Consider the following 24435-nt stretch of genomic DNA (forward strand, 5'->3'; position numbering starts at 1 on the left):
GCTTCCGATGACACTTCTGAGAGCTCCGATGAGGAAGTCCCGGCAATACCCCTCCGCAGGAGTGCTCGAATCAAACGGCCACGTCCGCCGTGTCACGTATGTGATCTGGAGACCAGGGGGGAGTGTGAGACTAACCGTAGCCCTCGGCGCAAGAGGGTCCGTGTGTGCCTGGTGTGTGGGGTGGTGGCTGATCCTGTGGTCGGGGCAGCGGACGAAAGAGTTTCAAGATGGCGCCTGCCTGCTTTTATTAGAGACGGAATCTCGCAGGATCGCGCGAGATCTCGCGGGGATGCAAATTAGCTAGGCCATCTTGAGGAATAAAAATCGGTCCATTGGAGGTGCGAGGCAGTCGGGTTCTGACGTTCGTGGCGATCAGTACAGTGACCGTTGAGTTCCGTTTCTATTCGTGCAGTCAGCTGAGCTTTGTTAGTTACCTTCGCGCCGTGGCTGTCATTGTTTGTTGGTTCGCTGTGTGTTGCCGTGGTTCTTCAGTGAAACGCTTCGTCGCCCACGACGAGACTCCCCGTCTCCTACACAAGATACTCATACATATATATATATATATATATATATATATATATATATATATATATGCTTAGTCGCCATATATATTTTATAAATTACTATATATATATATATATATATATATATATATATATATATATATATATATATATATATATATATATATAGCACTATCGTAAATAATCTCACCCGCTACAGGCATTTGAGCACTGTAAAAGTGGTGGCGCATGTCTATTTATATAGACATTCCGACGAGTTTTTTTACGAGCGTCGCTTCTGTGGTCGAGTGGGAGAACTGCCGACTGTCAGCACAGCGGTTCTATGTTTAATCCTTGGTTTGGGAAAGATGCTAGTCTAACGGCACTGATGAGTTGTGATACAACGAAACAGGACTGTATATCGATGACTACAAATATATTTTAAGCCCCCCTCTTTCGGTAGAGCACTGTTTTAAATAATCTCACCCGCTACTTAATTGGCTGGAAAATGCTAAGCTCGTTGTTTGTTTGGTTGTTTACAAACAGGCGGTTTGAGCACTGTAAAAGTGGTGGCGGATGTCTATAAACATTCCGACGAGTTTTTTTACGGGCGTCGCTTCTGTGGTCGAGTGGGAGAACTGCCGACTGTCACCACGGCGGTTCTAGGTTCAATCCTTGGCTTGGGGGAGATGGTAGTCTCGCGACACTGATGAGTTGTGATACAACGAAACAGGACTGTATGTCGATGACATATATATATATATATATATATAATATAAAACTGAATGGCTGTATGTGTCTGGTCACGAATAGGCTCCTATTTGGTTGACTATTTAAAAAAAAACTGATTACATATAATGATAGAAGATGTATCGAGACACAGGCATGTGTAGGTTTGATCTGGCAGAACGGTGGTTCATTAAAATTGTGGGGTCTGCGTTTGCGCCTGGTCCACAAAGTATGGAAATAAAAAATAAAAAAAAACTTTACAAGTGTTTTTGATATAGATCTACATAAGAATACTTTGATAAGTATGTTTTAACTTAAATAGGGATGACCTAATAAAATTGTGGGGTCTGCGTTCGCGCCTGGCCTCCAATGGAAATAGGTACAAACTTTAATAAATATTCATATCTATCTGCGTAAGTATAGTTTGGTAATTATGTTTCAGTTTGAAGAAATATGGTATAATAAAATTATGGGGTGTTCGTTCATGCCTGACCCCCATAGAATGGAAATATGTCACAAAGTTTAACAAGGTTTTTGAATATAGATCCACAGAATATTGTGATAAGTGTTTGTGTGAAAAGGTATGGTATAATAAATTATGGGTTTTATCTATTTTATTTTCATCATATTTTGCTTTGGTTTTGATACCCTCAAATTCGAAGCTCTCTCTTTACAACTCTTCCTTTTCATAACTATTATGCTTTCATAAATGAGAGTCTATTTTCTGTAGGCTGTTTTTGAACCCAGTCAACGACAGGTACTTTTGCTAGTATATATATATATATATATATATATATATATATATATATATATATATATATATGTAATTTTTTTTTGCGCTCGCAATTGTCCTTTTTTTTGTTGCTTAACCAACACCCTTACACACCTCCACTCTCTTTGCCGCCTTAGCGTTACTGGGCTCGAGCTGCCTGTCTACTACAACTTATTTTTGTGCTCAGCACACACCTCTAAACACACGTGCAAAGCCCGCCACCCATCCTATTCTATATTATAAATCTTACCTGTCTGTTTAAATGTATGTATATATGTATGAATGTATGTATTTATGAATGTAAGTCTGTATGCCTAAAACTTTCGATAGAGGCGAAGGATTTTCAGGAGATCGGTATCGTATTGAAGCTCAACCCTTCGGACGATAAATATTGAAAAATTGGTTAAAAACATTAATTCTTTGACCCTCAACTGGGCACTTTTCTACAAAAAGGAGTCGCTTTTTTGCCGATATTTTTTCAGAGTCATCCCCTCTTTTCGATTGACTAGCCTTAATTTAAACATTCGCCACTTCCGGTTCGGCGACGGACGCAAGGCCAAAAACGTCACGTTCTTTCCTACTTTGCAGCACGGTTTCAAGCCTGTCTGCCTACTACCACTTTCTTTTTGCTAAACACACACCTCTAAACACACGGGCAATGCCGGGCACCCCCGCTAGTACACAAGTAAAATAAAGAAGATATGTCTTTTTTATGGTTCCCACATGCAAGCAGTGACTCCATTGTAATTATGTATTCCCAACTGATCAAAGCTAGATATACTTAACCAAATAATTTAGATGATGATTCAACAGTTATATGGTTATTGAACTCTTTATGAAAAAAATCCCCTATGAATTCTTGAAAAAAAAGCAAAGAAACGGTCATTGGCATCCAGTATGCTGGCGATTGATCTATTAAAACTTTAGAAGTGGACCCAATTATATTGATTACTAGCAGTGTGGCACCAGGCATTTTCCAGTTGTAAAATACATCTAAATAAATTTTAATTCTTGCAGATTTCGTATTTATTATTACAGAGTTATTTTTCCACTCAATATTATATTGTACCTAATATATAGTACTAACCCACAAAGAAAAAGAAAACGCTGATTTGTTTGCTATCAGCTAAAATCGAAACCGAAATATTTAGCGCTTTAGCAGCCTTCCCAACTCTTTGAGCTATCAACAAATAAATAAGAAAGATTCAAAATTAAACCACGTCAACTATGAATACGCAAAAGTAAATGAAATATGTCGGCAAGTTGAAATGAACATTTTGCATTTCAACTTGCCGACATATTTCTGTACGCGTTATTCATCCATCCAAACAAAGATTTTATTCACTATTAATCATTATTGGTGTATGGTTACTATTTCTTGTATATTATAGTGTTATATAGTTTAAGAGTTTATCGATTAAATATATTCGCACACACATAACTCTGTTTTATTTACTACTGTTTTATTGATATAGAATATATGAAATAATTCCTGAGTTTTCATTTGGGGTAGTAGTAGCAGTCGTAGTAGCAGCATCATTATCATTTGATTGTCTGACATATTTCAGCATACCACTGGTTCCCCATTATAAACTTAGTACAAATTGTCCCGATAGTTTCCATACAAAATTTAGTGAATTTTGAGCAATATTTCCAGAGTCTCTCAGCTTCTACCATTAGTAGGATTATTATCGATAGTAGTAGCAGTAATAATAGTTGTATGAATAGTAGTACTAAGCATCATATTTGTAACAACTCATAGCACATTCGACATCTCAAAGATTTTTGTGCCAACTTTTGTTCGATTATGTCGCATTTTTAGATGTCATAAGCGATGACTTGAGAAAATAACAAAATGGTCCCATTATTCGCATTCATTGTTGGTATAGTACCTGACTTTATCAATTTACATCTTTACATAGATTCCGATGCTTTATAGACAGCATGAAGGAAAGTATTTCTAACATTTTATATAAAATACCTTATTTTGTAATTGCACGAAAGTAAGTAACTAGTATGAAGAGACTTGCGCTTCGCGCGGGACTTTGCTGTAGGCTCGGGTACCCGAAAGTTCCGCCCTTAACCTTGAAAAATTGTGTGCATTATCCCTAGGTCGGAGACCGTTGTCATCTCATGATCGGTCATGATCGGTCCAGTGGTGTGGCTTGTAGGAGAGTATATATACATAGGCTATGACCTTGGACTTTGACCTTAAACTTAAAAAAAATGCTGTCCAACCATTTCTATGTGGGGCACCATCATCATGTCAGGTTTACTCATGATCGGTCCAGTGGTGTGGGCTGTAGAGAGTTGATACACGCAGACAAGCACACACACGAACGCTACTTTTTATATATAGGTAATGTTATGTAAAAGGAGAAATTATGTATTTATAAGAGGCGTTACGTGGAAATTCTAATTTGCAAGCGGACTTCAGCGGCAGGTTTGCACACGGAGTTAAATGCGTGAATTATTTGCGGGTTAGATATTCGGAAATTTTTTTTTTCGCATTATCGATTCAAAATTAATTGGTTTATAACGGTTAAATTTAAACAAGCAAACCTCAAGACTTGATATCTTTTATGGTCCAGAGCGTATTTTTTTTTTTACATAGTCACAATCATTCGCAATGTGACTTTTTGCCAGAAATTCAATGACGCATCTCTGTTTCTGACGCACGTCCATGAAATTGGTTACTTCTATAGTTTCACGCCGTCAATATCTGCAACAGAGAGATGCAACATTCAAGTGATGAATTCATAACTTCAGTCATCATAACAATGCAATTTTGAAATCACCTCTGATCCATTCGGGCGGAATAAAAAGTAAGAGGCATTACTTTTTGGTACTTTCTTCGTATATTATATCGATTCATTTTTATCAACCAATCACACGTGTTTATTTGTGTAAAAACATGCAAACCTCAAGACTTGATATCTTTTAATATCTACTGATTGGAAAGTAACTCCGTATACTTGAAATTTTTTACTAAAATACAATTCTTGCAACATTGAATATGCATATAGACCGACATTTGTGATGATGTGCTTCGATATTTTCCTTTAGTTCTCAAATTCAATTCTTGTGTACTATAACAATGACCGGAATTGTAATTATTGCGAAAACAAGGAAATTCCATTCCAGATCGAGAGGTTATGAATTGCGAAAGGATAATTAAAAAAAAGAAGAATGTAATATTTTAATATTAACATTCCCAGGAATGTTGGTTGATATTTATTTAAGACCGAACATAAACAACTGAAGAAGAAGAAGAAGAAGAAGAAGAAGACGATTGACAAGCGCCGAGGCTGATTCACATTTTCTCAGCTGTGGTGCCGCACACCAACTAACCCATGCAACTTACGCCTCTATATTTGTCAATGGGCAAACAACTTAATTGTAAATGAAACTTATGTTTATCAATTCGCCTCTGTGTTGATTTTGTGAATAACGCCAAAAGAATTGTCAGGTGTATATATTATGTCAGTTATAATTTGAAAAGTGCAAGCTAGAAAATTAGATACATATTCAACAACGAAACAATTGTATTCATCACATCTATCTTTCAATGTACTCATCTTGTTACTTTAATCTTCAACTGGCTTTTAGCCTCGATAAGTGTTGACTCAGTAGTGAAAAGAAGTTAATTGTGAAATCAACTAATGTGATTCCCAAGCATATTGAAAAGCTAGTGTCGAAGACTGGCACTCATATTAAATTTGGTACAAAACATTATCCTGTGCACTTTCTTTTTATATTTATTTATTGAAAAATTATATTTGAGTAATAAATTAAAAGCGATTACACATGTTAAGATATTACTTTCTAGTCAAGATGTAGATAATATAGCTTTGCATTATACTTATTTATTATTGAGCTGATTTTATTCCTGTATCGGCATAAACGAATGTTTCACACAAGTATACTCGTATGGATGATTCACAATTGAAAGCGGACTATGCCTTTAGATTCGCACTGTTACAAAACGTCTGCATAAGGAGGGAAGAAAAGAATGCTCTTAAGTAACCCTGTTTATCGTTTGATATTCACATCATTTACTTAAATTGGTCTAAAACGAACGAAACCTTTGGATCGATGTTAGAATACTCTCGAAATGCGCGGCTTCTAAAGCCATGAACGTTTACGCATGCGCTTCAACGTGAACGTGACGACGTTGTTAGATGCGGACATACAATACGGCTTCTGTTAATGTTTATTCATTACAAGATTGGATTAGTTTGTTCATTTTACGGCGTATCAACTTTTTTTATACACGGCGTCTGCAAAAATTGACATATCGTAGATGAATAACATAGACAAATTCGTGCCAACTTTACCTCAGATGTTTTTCAAAGTGTATAAAACTAAGCATGTTTAATGATTTCTTTTATCTCAGATTAAATAATGCAAGAATCAAACTGATATCTCTTACAGTCGTAATAATTCCATGATGACGGTCCTGACGTCAGAAGAAACTCCTGTCCATCAAACACTTTACATGAGAGCTTATCGTTCGAACTCTGCGACTTAACGATCACACGATAAACACCCGTCTAGCTAAAACCATTGTCAATAATTTTCCCCACTCTTTATCTGTGCCTAAATCAAGGCGTATATTCTATGAATAAAGCTTCTTTCTTAGAACTGCATCCCTGTGGAACTCTTTTCCGCTTGCCTGGACATTGCCAAGGCTGCTGCAAAAAGTTTAGTTTACTCTACCATGCTAAAAAAATACTCACACTTGAAGGATTGTTGCCACATCTGGCTGGTACATAATTCACTAGTCTCTCCCTCCCAAACGCGGGTTGAAAATGATTTTCTAAACTAATATGTTCCGTATTAATAATCAAGCTTTAACTCATGTTCCATCGGCGCAATGTTTACTAATACTTTAATGGAATGTGCTCTGATAGTCTCCTTGCACTTGTGCACCATCAGAATATATACCCAGAACTAACCCGTCAAGCAATAAGATCCCATCTGTGTAGGTCCGCAGCACGCTGAAAAGCCTTCTACGCTAATAGTTTATTTCTTCGGCTAGACTCTGGAATTCTCTTCCTGTGTCCTACTTTCCTGGTGGAAATGTAATGTGAACAGACATCTCGCTGTTCAACTTTTTACATACCTTCCTGCAGACATGATCCCAAATAGTAGGTCCATACGTCCAAGTGACAATATACCTTAAATAGAGTGGAAAAGATAGAATGAAAAACAACATAACAACATTGCTAACATTGTCAATATTTCCAAAAACCAACGATTTCTCTTGACTCTTAAAACCTAACTTCTCGCTTTTTTAAAAGTCCGTTGTTGACTACACATGCAATATAAGTCTTCGAGAATGATAATTATTTTTAAGTATAAAAATATGCTATTATGAACAGGGTTTCTTTTCGCCAAACATCTAATGCGTTATAACGCTGCTACTTTTGTTTTCTTCTCTATCGCCATAAAGAATGACTTTCTCAAAAAATGAACAGGTGTTTCCTATATTAAGATGCAACTTGAACATTCAAACAAGAGCTTCCGGATTAAATTTGTCCATATCACGTTCCAAAAAGTTTATAAGGATTTTATCGTATACCAATATATAAGCAACAATAAATAAGAAATTGCGGCACAAGTTCGACACATAGTGAGATTAAATCCAAGAAACTGTCATAGCAAACAAAATATGTTTTTTGCTTTATCCGTTTCTCTTTTCATTATTATTATTATGTAGCAGCGAAGAATTTCATCAGCACCACACCTCTGAATGTAGCGGAGCGCGGACGTGCGTATGGCAGCTATATGCAAGTGACTAAGCCGGGTGCGAGATGAAGTCACGGTAAGAAGGAAGGAAAAAATATAAAAAGGACATGTGCGCAGACCGGGAAGGACGTCAGAGAAGGACAGAGATAGACGTATTACACAAGGTGGCAAGGGCAACAAAAAAAGATATGCAAATAAATAGCTGTCAATAAATATCGATTGTTTCACTAAGGAAAAAAGAAGATTCGAGTTATTCCTTGTCTTGGTTTCCTTGCGACGATGTCTACTCGCTAAAACGTGTGCAAAATGTGTGCAATGTTACACGAAGAATTTGAGCCGCTTTGGAAATAACGATCGGTGTGAAGAAAACCCTGGGAGCAACAAGGAAATATACCTCCTCTCTCTTTCGTCCCTATTCACCCCGCTCCAGCATTGGCAGTTTGCGCATTAAGACCACTAATCGACCTGTGTCCGTCTAAAGTAATTCCCTTTCTTCATTAAAACAGCGTCCAATTTTCTTTCCTGTTAAATAAATCATTATTTTAAAAGACATTTTGTATTTCCTTCCGTGCGACTTTTTCGTTTATGTAAAGGTTTATCTCATATGTGCATGATTATACTAATTCTGGTAATTTTTTTCCGATGCCTATATGCATACATTCTTTTTATTATTGATATTATTATTTACTGTTGCTCTGTATGTAACATTAGTTTTTAAAATGTGTCCGTTACATCAGAAATACAAAGTAACCAAAATATTATGTTCGTTTTTTAAAGAAAATAAAGAAAACACTTGACAGAATGTCCAACTTATATTTAGTTTTCGAATAATCGTCACTGGCGCCCAACACTTTCTGGCAACGTGTTTCCAGCTGTTAAATCCTCTTGCGATAGAACTCTGGGGTTTAGATGCAAAGAAGTTTCTATGGGCTTAGCGCAAGCTTGTTTCATCGGTGAAGAATTTTCCATAAAAATGATTATGCAGGGAGTGGAAGAGGTGGTAATCAGATGGAGCAAGGCAAAGTAAATAAGGCGGATAAGATAAAGTCTCCCATCCAAGTTGCAGTATAGTATCCCTGACCACTCATGCAACATGCGGACTGGCATTGTCATGTAGGAAATACACACCTTTGTAATTTACCAGTGCTGTTTCCTTCGGACGCAATGCGTGTTTCACAAGTTTTAATTATTGTAAGTATAAGATCCAGTTCCTGTTTGTCCTGTTAGTTCGTGATGAACCACTTGACGACCTGTTCATCGGACACAAAGCATGATTTTGCGTGGGTATATAAGTGTTCTTGCGATGTGAGGAACGGGATCTGAGGAAACAACGGATGTCTGGAATGCTTACACATTTTATCACGGACGGATAAGCATTTTATTGAATAAGCTTGTAGTGCAGCAACGAGAAACAGCGATACACTGGCTGCCATCCTTGTTCCTTGTGGCCCTCCAACAGCGTTTGCCTTACCCATTTGCTCAATTTGTATGTCTTACATAGGCGGTGCAAGTCAAGTCTTACTGTTTTATTGGAAACGTTGAATTTGCTTGCAAGTTCAACGCACGCTAGACTACTGTCCTCTTTCATGAGCGTCTTTATGAATCCGTCATTCAAGACCTATGGCCATCCACTGTAACGCTTCTTACGGACTGGCAAATTTCCCGACTTGAATCTTTGAAACCAACACTTTGCAGTATGTTAACCCACAACACTCTCCGCTAATGTGTGACATATTCAGCGACTTGATGAAGCTGCTGATATGCCTACTTTGTAATCGCAAAGTAAATAGCCCCAGAACGAGATATGATATTTTAAGCCTTCTCACAGCTATCTAGCTTATTACTTATGGCCGGGCTCGATTCGCATTTTGTTTTTTGAAATGCATAGCGTTCCTACTTCCAGCTGTCCGAATTCGAAAACAATTGCTACACACATTCCACATATATTTAACTTTATTCAATAGTTAATGCAAAAAATCCTGACAAAACGTTTTTTGGTTACAAAATGAATAAGCAAGTAAAGGATTAGTACACAGTTTATAAATGAAGAGTTCGAATATTATATCCAATTTGTTTACATTAACATATAAAATAATAAAATGACGGGTATATTAACCCATTAGTTCCACTATCTTATAAATTGGACACTAAGTGATTTTTAATTTATAAGTTAATACAGGGTGTTCTAAAAATCACTGAAGTGGTTTGAGCTTTAATAGATTTGTTATTTTCGATGATATCTTTCTGTAATTTTAACACAATCTGACTAAGATATTAGAAATTTTAAAAAAAATGCAAAATTCAAACAATCTTTATTCATGAAAAATAATGTCTTTTAAATGTTGACAATTTCTAGCTGCACATATTTGTGCTCCTTCCAAAACATTATTCACGACAGATTGCAGAATCTCTGGGTTGCGATTCAACTCCCTTATTTCGTTCCTGATGTTTTCCTTCAATTCTTGCAGGGTTTGGGATTTGACATTTCGAGGTCTGCCAGGTCGTAGAACAAAATAAGGGAGTTACATTGCAATCGAGACATTTTCCAATCTGTCATGAATAATGTTTTCGAAAAAGCACAGACATGCGAAACTTAAGATGGGAAACATTAAAAAAACGTTATTTTTCATAAATAAAGATTGTTTGAATTTTTCATTTTTTTTTAAATTTCCCAATGTCTTAGTCAGATTGTGTTAAAATTACAGAAAGTTTTATCAAAAATAAAAAAAAAATCTATTTAAGTTCAAAAACCTACAGTGACATTTTGGACACACTGTATATAACAGTACTGCTTACCATATAATTACACTGATGAATTTCATCTATATTCATCAACTTCTATTTGGCAGTTGTTAGAACCCTTTTAAAATTTATTGTGAAATTTGCTAACATTCTATTTTGTCGGATGATGTATGTACTTATATAAACGAGTCTTAAAATAGTAAGCCACTAATTTATTGCTAGAAGTGCCAAGTTAATGTTTTGTCAGAATTAACTGCTTTGCTCCTCACACTGGAAACTCGTGTCCTTCAAACTCGTTACTAGGCGCAGCACAAAAAGAAAATGCCTTGTCTCGTTTCTCATATATATATATATATATATATATATATATATATATATATATATATATGTATATATGTATATGTATATATATATATATGTATGTATATATGTATATATATATATATGTATATATATATATATATATATATGTATATATATATATATATATATAGCAATCAGGGGAAATAACTCACAGGTTACTTCTTGTTATCAGAAGAGATAACTCCACGAGCACTTCCTGTTATCAGGAGCAGATGACTCTTTTACTTATACGTTTACCATAACGCATAAATTTTATTTTGTATGTGTAGTCTTTTGATATGTAAATATATTTCTGTGGGTTAGTGTTCTATTAATAGGAGATACTATATTGATTTCTAAATAAAACAAGTAACTTTGTCTTTTCAATTTGTAAAAAGTATAGATATCATTAGACTTTATAGGTTAAGCCTTTTATTAATCGAAAGCAAAGAGAACTTATGTTCGTATCATGTAAAACATTATTTTCTGGTGTGGCCAAATGTTAAAATAAAACAGCTTTTTTAGTGATAGTTTCGTACTTTACAGAATAGCATTTAATACACACTCTTCATAAATAATATTTAAAGAATAGTTTGGAAAAGAATAATTTTTCACCTTTTTATATCCGCTCTCTATTTGTTTCACATTTGGTTTCATGCGTGCTTTTCTCTTAGACTCTTTTGTCTGTTCGTTACACTCTTTCTCAGAAACTGCTTGGGTGTTCTGGCTGGTATTTTGCATGGACCTTTGGTATAAAATGGTGCAGCGAACTAAGTATTATAGTATTGGTTCGATCTACAAGTAAGGGTTTAATAGAGATTAGTATGTAATGCAAAAATATGAGCACAAATTTTACCATACCCAACTATCAATTTATAATAACGCACTAATTCAAAGTAAACGGGCAATAACTTTTGCTCGTTTTTAACGAACTAAAAAAAGCACAGTATGTTTATTAAAGTTTAAAATCTATTTTCTGCAAACATCGATCCAGACATTTTTACCCAACTCAAAATCAAAGCTAAGAGTTATTTTGTCGGTTAATAATTTCAGTTCGTCAATATTTCCTTGTAATCTGTCGTTTTTTTATTTGTATTTTAAATGTTCAATAATTCTTTTATTTTTATCCGTTTTTTCCTTTTGTTTTTATTTAATTTTTTTTACTCTTCATTTATTCCAACTCGGATCAATTCAGCCAACAATCTTATTCCAATTTAAATACATTTTATTGGCACGCGGTACAGACAGCAATTAAAATAAGTCGTCACAAAATAATGTCCAGACATGAGCTATCAAAGGCGACGAAGATATTCCATTTTATGTTTAACTGAAATGAACTTTTAAGAATGCTTGTTAAAAACACCACTACGTTTCCTGTGAGAGAAATTTATTTCCTGTCATGAATTTTATATAAATAATAATTATTTTAAAAAATATACGCGAATCCATGATCTCACTTTAACATATATAAAGTTAAGTATGTGTATATACTTATATATTTATTTCGTTTGGTTGTGTTCTTTTTATTTCACGGCATATCGACCATTTTCAGACTATTTAATGTTGAATCCAGTAATTTTTGAGAGAAAAAAAGAAAGATTTTATGCCTCAAGTTCTTTATATCTCAAAATATTTTAATCATGGTGTTTGTTTTGATTATTGTTTAGAGGAAAATTGTTGTTTTTATTTTTAACTTTGCAAAACATGATTGATTTGCAAAAAGAAAAAAACCCAATAACGTCAATGTTTTAATGTTTAATGTCTAAGCCAGGAAAACAATATCCTTAAACTGTTACAAGAAAAGTTCCCCTTTTCTTGTAAGTAAAAAAAAAACATTAAATAAGTAAAAATGAGATAGGATAGACGAGATTCGAACCTCGTAAGCAAGGTTCAGGAATAGGGCCAGAAATGGAATTTACCCATTGTTTAGTTTTCACATAAAATAGTTTAAATATGATGTTTGGAAGCAATTTAATTATTCAGTTCTTTTTATGAAAACGTAATTAAAATAAAGTCATATAGAAAGCGAACAATAGAAAATTAAAAACATATTGAAAAATAAGTTAGGTCAAAAAATAGGTTAGTAAGAACTCTTGTCTGCAGACATGTGAGAATTACGCATGTTCAGACCACGTGAGTTCTTCACGTTAGTTCGATCACGGTTTCGGACATGCGTATGACGTCATGGAGAAATGAATTCTTAATATAGTTTACTGATTTTAGACAGTCAGAGAGAGTTGGACAGACGAGAGATAGAGTAGACATCGTCAGAGAAGCAGGGTCTCTCTTTGGAAGCGAAGGGTTAGAAAGTTTTAATCATGTAGTCATCTTTGAATTCCTGGAACCAATCATCACTGCAAGCGGTCGAATGCAATAAAGAACACATCATATTTTGTAACTGCATCTTCGTGTTGCGTCATTCTCAACAAACAAAGGTAATGTGTAATCTTATATGAACTTGTTCCACACATCTTTATAATGAACTTTTTGTATAAACCCCATCTTAGGTAATGTGTCTTTCCTCAATCTAAGAAATGTGTCCCCCCTCTCCATCTTATGTAATGACTGTCCCGGCCCCTCCTTTGTCATAAGAACGGATAACCCTCCTCTCTAAATATATGTTCTAAGAATCTACAGAACTGTATAAATATCTCTTCTTCCCCCCATCAATATGTACCCCGTCTCTCTCTAAAAAGACCCAACCTATGCAACAAAACAGCCTGATCTGGGAGCACCGAAGGTATATAGTTGTACGTACAGAATTCATTCCCAAACTAATTAACCGATCATTATGAATTTTACTACTAGTCATGAGGGTACGAAATTTGAGCTATATTTTGTTTCATTTAGCGTTATCTCAAGTGGCAAAGAAAAGATGGAAGCTCTTCGTGAAACTTCAGAGTAATGTTGTAGTTTCGTACTTACATATGGCGATCGAATGTGACGTCAGAAATTTGACCCTGGTTTGCTTCCGCTGGCAAGCAGGAATTTGTTTCCTGTTTTCTTACAAAAATAAACTGAAGCAATTTAAAAAATAAATTTTAAAATTAATTAATTCGAACAATTTTTTTTTTCTGATTGCGTGCAGTAAAATGCACGGACTAAACTAATTTTCAAAGTCACAAGATTTTCTTCGGTATTATATTCGGTTGTCAATTTATAGTATATTTCAAATACAGTCAGAAAATCACTGAAAAGACACGCATTTTTTATTACTATATTTAAATCCATTTATATTAAAAAACACATAGATGCTATTATTTTATTTAAAATCCATATATGCAAAAACACCGTTGATTTTATTTTTTACTATAAAAATGATAAAGGGAAATGTTTTGTAATATATTATTTTATCACCAAATTCAGAAAGCACTTATATATTTACCGGCTTGAAAAGTTGTTTTTCAAGTTATCACCAGCCTCCAAGTGCTGTCATAACTAGGGCTAGGACAACATCATATTCTTTTTATTGTTTTTATTGTGATCATGTATCCGTTGATATCTTATATGCTTTTAAAAAGAGTGATGTGGTTCTCGATTGATTAACTGTGTCTGTGTCGAATTTATACTTGAGAGTCAAAACAATGAAAAGAATATGCTCTTGTCATAATCCTAGTCATCACATTCGGTCCTCTTGTGAAGATATCAAAGTCAGATACTTTTAATTCTTGCGGAATTATAAAAATATTAAGCATCAATAAATAAGTGTTCTCCATATTCTAATTTGTAAATCTTCTTTTTAGAAGGCATAAGGACAGAACTCCTAATTTAAAAGTTCCAACATTTTTAGATTTGAATAAAATTTGTTATATAGTCATTAATGACCAATCAAGTAAGATTCCCTTAATTTCAATTTCTTCTTAAGGTCTTTAATCTTAATCTTAAACTATGACTTAACAATTATTTCTGAAATCAAAATCACGTGATAATTAGTGAAATAAAAATTCAAGACGTAAGATTTTAATGTTCACTATTAAACATAAATGAAATTGACGGTGTCTTAGTGGTTAACGATAAATACTAAAAATCTGGACGCTCCAAGTTCGAAGCATGATCATTCCATAGAAACATTTTCATCAAATCAACACTTGACGTTGTGTCTTATCTCCTCGCGGGAGGGGGAGGGGGTGAATGATATACAAGTGCCAGAAAAATGTTCCGTTCAGGGGATCAATTTTACTCATCCTCTGATTAGTGTTCTTCCAGAAAGTATTGAAATTATTGATGTTTGTTGTGAAAAGGAAAGCAGGTACAAGGAGATTTCTCCATGGAAATCCGCCTGAAACTAGACACACGAAAGGAGAAAGAAATACTTTTTTTTGCGGTAGGAAAGTTGAGTTCTTGCTCTGAATGTCTTAAAATGAGTTGAATCAATAGTCTTCCTTTTTTATTTTTTACATGGTGGTCACCACTTATCAAGGCCCGGAAGCCACTCAGGGATAAGTAATATTGCAAGTACAGTACGTTAGTGTGGAAATAACAACTGAGTAGCAAAAGACTAGCTACATATATCCTGTGAGAAAATGTATAACAGATCTGCTCGATGTGACGTCTTAGCGAAGAAAGAGAAGGGGGGGGGAAGAAGAACGAGAAAATGTACCACGTGCGAGGACCAGAAAAAGCGCCTGTTGGCATGAAATGAACGTGTGGTTTCGTAGCAGTGTGGGGGACTGGAAAGAATCTATTGAAACAGCAGAGTTTTGTTAATATTATGGCAGACGAAACAACGTGTAAAAAAAAAGCAAGATGCGGGCGTATTTTTGGAAGTACCATGAATAAATGTCTTTCATTTCAACTAAAAAGGCTGAGTCGGATTTCTTTCTTTTTTTGTGACTTTGCGACTGTCTCAGATACAACGTGTGGGACCGAGTGTTAAAATGTAACGAGACTATTTAAGAAAATTAACGACGACGCTACAAGTGTAGTGTTATCTTATGTTGGTTTAATTTTTTATTAATTTTGTTTTAATTACATTTTCACCCCAAACAAGGCACACTGCCACTTTGGTGTAGGGGGCTACTATCAGGGGTAACATATACTGGCGTACTATGTGGGGATTTGGGCAGCAAGATGTCTGTTCACGTTACACTTGAACTTCTGCACGTCAATACAGTTGGGAAGAAGTGATTGCAGTTCATCAGAGCATTCTCCATTAAAATACTTGTAGAACAGGCAGTGGGATGCAACATTTCGTCGATGGGACAGAGGCTGAAGCTTAGATGCCAGTTCAGTGTCTATCAGATTGGCGACTCTCTTTTGAACCTTGTGTAGGAGCGAGAGACTAGTAGCAGATGCACCAGTCCAAATATGACAGCAATACTCCATACATGGGCGAATGGTGGCCTTATAGAGGTACAGGATACTTTCGGGTGTTAGTAATTTTCTAGCACGGTAGAGAGAGCCTACCTTTTTTGCAGCGGCCCTGGCAAAGCTTTCAATGTAATTATTCCAATTCATGTTTCCTGTGAACGTTAGGCCAAGGAGTTTGAAAGATGGACTCTCAGATAAAGTGTCGTTGGCCATTGCTATTGGTGGGAGAGAAGGTTTCTTGTAATTATTGAAGGAAACTAGTTTAGTCTTGGCGGCATTGAATGTGACCATACATTTTTGTCCCCATTTCACTACAGATTGGAGGTCATCTTCTAGTGTTTCTGCCATTTCGTTAGATATGTGTTCATTTGTTTTCCTGTTGTGCCTGTTATAGAGTGTGGTGTCATCAGCATATATACCCATCTCAGAGGCAATTTTGTCGGGGAGGTCATTTATGAATATTAGGAACAACAGAGGTCCAAGGATAGACCCTTGGGGCACTCCCGCATTTATATCATATTGTTTAGATGTACGACAATTTTCCCCTATTCTCTATTCGACCGATTCATTCAGCCAATATTACTCCAAATTTAAATTATATTTTATTGATGCTCGATGTAGTCCGACGTCACATAAGTAGGTTCATATCTGAGCAAAAAGAAAAATGCTAAAAACATTTCACATTATATGTTAAATTGATATTAATAAAACGAGTGTTTCTCACTAGATGATGTTATTGTATGCAATACACTTAAATCGATTCTTATTATTTTCTGGAGCAAAATAGTTACTCGTACAAAGGTAATTTGTATAATTCAACATGGTACAATTTTTTTAGCAGCATGATCCGATTGATGGCATTACTTTCGACGATTCTGTCTAGAATTAAGTTCTTACAGGAGATCCCACGTAGATATCCGAAACAGTCTGTATGTAAACGTCTATTCATAAGCCCCCACTTCTTGTGTGGAACACTTTCCTAAATTCTTTCGCCCGCTATTTTGTAAACAAACAAACGAAGCACTTTAAAGTAGCGGTCAATGTTTATTTGAAGGCATTATAGATATGATTTACAAGTTCTGATCCCGTGGTTTGGAGATGGAACTGCTAAATATCGGCTAGATGGTTGTAAGTTCGACCTTTGGTTTGCGTGAGCGCTAGTCTGACCGCATTGAAGTGCTGTGATACAGCGAAACAGTCTGTGGATAACAGTATATAAGCGCATTCACCTTCTTGTGTAAATTGTTTTCGTTATATCATATCGACTCCTACTTACTAGCGCAATACAAAGTTATTTGCTTATAAGCAAACAAATCGAGTATTTTATATAAACGCTGTCACTTTTAAAGACGTTGGAGATATGATTTACGAGCGCAGATTCCGTTGTTTTGAGAAAAAACTACTATTAACTAGATGGTGAAGGTTTGTTCCCTGACGAGCTAGGTTGTAGTCTAGCCGGATTGAAGGGTTTTGATACAACAAACAGTCTGTCTATGGATGACTGTATATATATATATATATATATATATATATATATATATATATATATATATATATATATATATACTAGCAAAAGTACCCGTCGTTGACTGGGTTCAAAAACAGCCTACAGAAAATGGACACTGATTTATGAAAGTATGATAGGTTATGAAAAGGAAGGGTTGTAAAGAGATAGCTTCGAATTTGGGGGTATCAAAACCAAAGCAAAATATGATGAAAGTAAAAATAAAATAGATAACCCCCACAATTTATTATACCATACCTGTTCACACTGAAACACTTATCACAATATTCTGTGGATCTATATTAAAAGACCTTGTTAAATTTTGTGACATATTTCCATTCTATGGAGGTCAGGCGCGAACGAACACCCCATAATTTTATTATACCATATTTCCTCAAACTGAAGCATAATTATCAAAGTATACTTACGCAGATAGATATGAAAAGTCTTTATTAAAGTTTGTGCCTATTTCCATTCTATGGAGGCCAGGCGCGAACGCAGGCCCCACAATTTTATTATACCATCCCTATGTAAGTTAAAACATGCTTATCAAATTATTACTATGTACATCTATATCAAAAACACTTGTAAACGTTTTTTTTTAAATTTTCTATTTTCATACTTTGTGGACCAGGAGCGTACGCAGACACAGCAATTTTAATGAATCATCATTATGCCAGATCAAACCTACCCATGCCTGTGTCTCGACACATCTTCTATCATTATATGTGATCAGTTTTCTATAATAGTCAACCATATAGGAGCCTATTCATGACCAGACACACACACTAGACGTGCATCTTTATGTTATAGATATATTGGGTGTCATTCTGTACACATGCCGATTGAAATAAAAAATACCGCTCGGCGAATCGAAAAGATATCCAGAAAAATCGGAAAAAAAACTCTGTCGTGTTCAGTCAGATGTGCTTGAACAATGACTTGCTGCTAATATATATACACTTGTGCCCGATATTATTCATACCCCACCTTGAAAATTGAGTTTATTAGGTGTAACTTTGTAAGAATTTATTGTTTACGTCCATATTGATACATATTCTTAATAAACCTCTTCTGATCATTTTCGTCATTTTAAAATCTCGGGATACTTGTAATAAAAGAAATATACAGCTATTTATAAAATCTGCAATGTTCAAAAATAATCATACCCCCTTATTTTTTCAGTATTAATCGAATTTCTGACTGTTTTTTTCCTGTTTGATTCTTATTTTGAATGCTTTTATACAACCTTTGATTAATTTCATTTCGTTTTTTGCATTTTTCAGAAATTAAAATGATATCAACTGAAAACCAATAAAAGAATAAAAATTATTAGAATGGGGAAGAAAAAAGAGCTTAGTAATGATCTTAGGACTAAAATTGCGAGTTCACATAAGGATGGTTTAGGTTACAAGTCAATTTCCAAGAAATTTGAGGTCCCTACAGCAACAGTACAGAGCATCATCAAAAAATTCCAGAGCCACCACACAACAAACAACTTGATTGGTAGAGGAAGGAAAATGAAACTGTCTGCTAGAGCCACCAGGAATATTGTAAGAAGTGTTAATGCAAATCCAACCACCACTACTAAGGACATTTTAGAAAATCTGGAGTCTTCTGGCATAAAAATATCAAGGCAAACATTGCAAAGGACTCTGCATGAAAATGGTCTGAAAGGAAGAAGACCAAGAAGGACTCCATTGCACACCGGAAAACACCTTGCAGCACGTCTAAAGTTTGCTAGGACCCATGTGAATTCTCCAGAGTCCGTTTTCTCAAGTATTTTGTGGACTGACGTAACAAAAATTGAATTGTTTGGCCATATGGATGCTTCTTACGTTTGGAGGAAGAAAGGAGAAGCTTACAACCCAAAGAACACCATACCCACGATGAAACATGGTGGTGGTAGCCTAATGTTTTGGGGCTCCTTTTCGGCTAGTGGTCCAGGTAGTTTGGTCAAGATAGATGGAACCATGAAGAAGGAGCAATATTTGGAGATACTCCAGAAAAACATTAGACAGGATGCGGAGAAGCTCCATTTAGGACCAAACTGGGTCCTTCAACAGGATAATGATCCAAAACATACTGCCAAAATAGTCAAGAAATGGTTTGAGGATAATCAAATTAATGTTTTGGAATGGCCTAGCCAGAGTCCCGACCTGAACCCTATCGAAAACCTCTGGCACATATTGAAAACTGAGGTTAAAAAGCGGAAACCTAGAAATTTGAGGGATTTGGAGAACTACTGCATTGAAGAATGGTCAAAAATCAGTGTTGATGCTTGTAAAAACCTTGTTGATAAATATCCAAAACGGTTACAGGCAGTTATTAAGAATAAAGGGCATGCTATTGACTATTAGTAAGAGAGGTATGAATAATTTTGAACTAGTGCCATTATTGTTTTTCTTTGTATAATGTTTCAAACTTGCATAATTTATTTATTTGTTGAGTTTAAATTAAATGCCTATGCTTGATTTATTGTCTGAAATCCCTTTAATATTGTCTACCTTCTGGTTTGAGCAATATTCTTATAGAAATCTCAAAGATCCGAGGGGTATGAATAATATCGGGCACAAGTGTATATATATATATATATATATATATATATATATATATATATATATATATATATATATATATATATATAAATGCTAACGAACTGACTGAATTTAAATTATTTTATACTTTAAACACGAATGCAATCGTTTCAAGTGACGGGAAAACATTACAACAACGAGAAAACTATCAAGAATCACATACCTGCTAAGAGAACAGAAAATATTCGCCCCGAATCACGTGGTTTAGCAACTTTTGTCTGGGGTTCATCTTTGATTCTTAACCTTGCCTTCCTACTACTACTTAAAATAGACTTCGTGGCTTAGATGGGGACGCCATTTTCTCTTCCTTGCAGCCTCTCTCGCACAGAAAAGACGTTGCGAGCCTATCTTTGTTTTATCGTTATTTCCATGGCAGGTGCTCATCTTAGCTCCAATCTCTGGTCCCCCTCGCCAATCTTTTACGAAAAACACCTGTCTAGCTGAAACCACTATAAAAAAAATTCCCCACTCTTTATCTGTGCCTAAAGCAAAACGTAGGTTCCATGAACAAAGCTTCTTTCTTAGAACTGCACGCCTGCGGAACTCTGTTCCGTCTGCCTGCTTCCCACCTGACTACAACCTGGATGTCTTCAAGTCCAACGTAAACAAATTCCTGATGAACCGCCCCTTAAGTAGACACTTTTATTATATCTCCACACTAACGTACTGTACATGCAATAACCCTTATACCTGAGTGGCTTTGATAAGTGATGACCACCTTGTAAAAAAAACAACAAAAAAAAAAAAAAACATCCAGCCACTCGGCCAACGCCGGGCTTAAATGCTAGTTTTATATAAAATTAGTTTCTAAATAATAACGTTATTTTTCAGTACGGCCCGTATCCTGCATAAATATCAAAAACCTAATAAATTTATGAATTTTTGGTTCCTGTTTTGAATATGACTTGATACAAGAAAAACAAAAACGTAGACAATTTGTTTACAATGTATTGACTCGTCAGGGAACGAATAAATGACATAAATTGATCAAGTTCTTTTTTTTTTTTTTGAATATAGCGTCTCTAGCCTGTGACGAATTCATGTATTATAACAATTTTTCTGTATTATTGTTATTCTTATTAAATCAATTCTAAATAAGAACTGGATTTTTTAAGTGTTATAAAACGTATGTATGAAAAAAAGTAAAAACTATTTAGGTATAAATATATGAATATTTAAAGTTAAACTAAAACTGTATACATTTTTACCCCAAAACTTCTTTAAGATAAATGCGATTGTTTGACTTTTGAACAAGGGAAAACATTATTTGTAAAGCTATTACCATACAAAAAATCCCCACTGAAATAATAAAGTTGAAACATTCTTTCTATACTAAATGTTTAATGAAATAAAATAAATTTAAAGGAAAAAATAAACAAGTTAAAATACTTAAGGTCGAGACTAAAGGTTTGCTATGCTTATAATGTCCTGATATCGAAAACCAAACTTATGAATAAACCGTGACAAGTTTTATTCATCATTATGATAACAGACTAATAAAATCTATAAATATTATTTGTTTTTATCAGTTTTATAAACTAAAATATAATTTGCAACCAAGAATTCAATTTGTTTAGATCCATATCAGAAAATATACAGTCAAAGGATACCTAATTAAACATTGATTATTGTATTATCAAGAAAATGGATTGTAAAATAACTTTCATTAAAAATCATTTAGAAAACGAGTGCATTTTAAACTTCAAATTAAAGTCTCGTGTTAATTAATAACTAAATACACTTTACAATGACCTTAAACTATATCCAGTTGTGAGGCCCCAGCTTGCGGGCTTTGGGGAGTGTGGAGCCACCCTTTAATTACCATTGCTCCCAGGTCCACTCTGACCCGGAGTGGTAGTACCTGTTAGGGTCCCAACTATGGGTTAAATAGAAACTGATTTGAAAACAACAAATATATTCTATTAAAATTTTTTTCTTAAATCTTTGGATTCGGCATTAAATAACCCGAAAAGGGTTGATATGCCGTAAAACAAAACAACCAACCAAGCAACACTTTACAAATTAAAAAATCCATGGTGTTTCCTAGAAAATACTCCCTTTTAATTGCACGTGTAAAAATTAAAAATAATTTTTCATCTTTCAGAAAATATAAGACAGTCACATTTGAACCAGTTTATGAGATTTATGAATCCCGAATAATTTCTTTGAGATAAACAAAAAATAACGACCCTTCGTAATAGTTAGTGCAGTGGCCCTGTAATTGTAGGACTTCACCTGTGACGTTGACAAATCACGTGACTTTAATGATACGGTCCTTTAAAGTTATGTCGGTCTCTGCTTTATGTCAATCTACTAAATTAAACGTGGTATTTTTATTACATTACCATTTAACAGTAACGTATTATTAGAATTTAATAATAATTTATTATTTACACGTAACTGTAACGTATCATTCATATGTAACAATAATGTATTAGTTACATATAAGTCAAGTATTGATAACATTTAACAATAACGTATTATTCACATGTAACAGTAACATATGATTCACATGTAACAATAACAAATTATGAGCATTTAACAATAACGTATGATTCACATGTAACAATAGCAGACTATTTACCTTTAGCAATACAATATTATTAACATGTAACAATACCGTTTTATTCACATGTAACAGTAATCAAATTATTCATATATAACATCAACGTATTGTTCATATTAACGTATTATTCACATGTAGCAGTACCGTATTATAAACATTAGTATATTATTCACATGTAACCATAACGCATTATGAATATTAAAGTTTTATTCACATGTAACAGTAACGTATTATTCACATGTAACAGAAACGTATTATTTACATGCGACAATAATGTATTATTAACATTAACGTATTATTCACATGTAACAGTAATGCATCATTTACATGTAACAGTAACGTATTATTAACATTATCGGATTATTCACATGTAACCGTAACGTATTATTCACATGTAAATGCAGTGTCTTATTAACATTCAACAAGAACGTATGATGCAATGTAACAGTAACGTATTATACACATTAATGTATTATTTACATGTAACAGTAACGTATTGTTCACATGTAAAAATAACGCCTTATTAACATTTAACAATAACACATTATAAATATAACGTATTATTCACATGTAACAGTAACGTATAATTCAATGTAACACATGTAGTAACACTAGAACAAAAGTACTTCTAGTTAGAAAATAGTGCAGGAAAATATATAAATAAAGAAAATAGTGTTATATTTTCTTCACATGTGTCTGCTTGTCCGTTTTACAAATAAACCGATGGATATGAATAGGGATTATGAAATGAGATAAGCTCAGCGCACTATTTCTGGGAAATGGACTGCTATTTCCATTGTCAGGGATAACATGCTAAATGCTAATACGGATACTTTCATTGTCCTCGTAAATTACGGACGATGATAAGGTAATGGATAAGAAAGATTATCGGAGAACGAAAGAAGGAAAAACGAGGTAATATATGTAGGGAGAGAAAGACTGTGTGAGAGAGAGAGATAGAGAGAGAGCGAGAGAGAGAGAGAGACAGGGAGAAAGAGAAGAGTCGGACCGAAAGTGGGAAGAAGGTGGAGGAGAACAGAACAAACGTAAAGAGGTGAGGGAATAATTTATGATTTTACCATTTCGCTCCAAGCAGATGATTGAAATAATGACGTTATATTAGCAAAGAAATCTAGTACAGATTCCATCGGGAGAAAAACGCGGGAAAATAAATATAACAGAAACAAACAAACACAAAAAACAGACAAACATGTGGCTCTGCTAATAGTAGATCGCTAAAATGCCTACACCCCCTATATATATATATATATATATATATATATATATATATATATATATATATATATATATATGCGATTACTTCTTAAGCATAGCGTTTTTTATTCCTCTGTTTACTTAATACGGAGCTGATTACCTCGTTTTGTGTTCGAAAATTCCATCTTGCTCGCCAGCCATGGTAACAAAGACATTATCGCTTGCCCCGTAGATATCTTGTTCGATTTCTCTATAATATTCATACGATTATTATTTATGTTTCTAAATGTTTGCGTTTGGACAACGTAAAGCTAATTATTAGAGAAACCAGTTGATTTGGCGAATGATACAGAATGTGAAACAGTTGTAAAACAAGAAGAAGAAGAAGAAGAAGAAGAAGAAGA

The sequence above is a fragment of the Euprymna scolopes genome, chromosome 20, assembly GCF_053919585.1.
Source record: "Euprymna scolopes isolate OS-2025 chromosome 20, ASM5391958v1, whole genome shotgun sequence".
Taxonomy (NCBI): Eukaryota; Metazoa; Mollusca; class Cephalopoda; order Sepiida; family Sepiolidae; genus Euprymna; species Euprymna scolopes.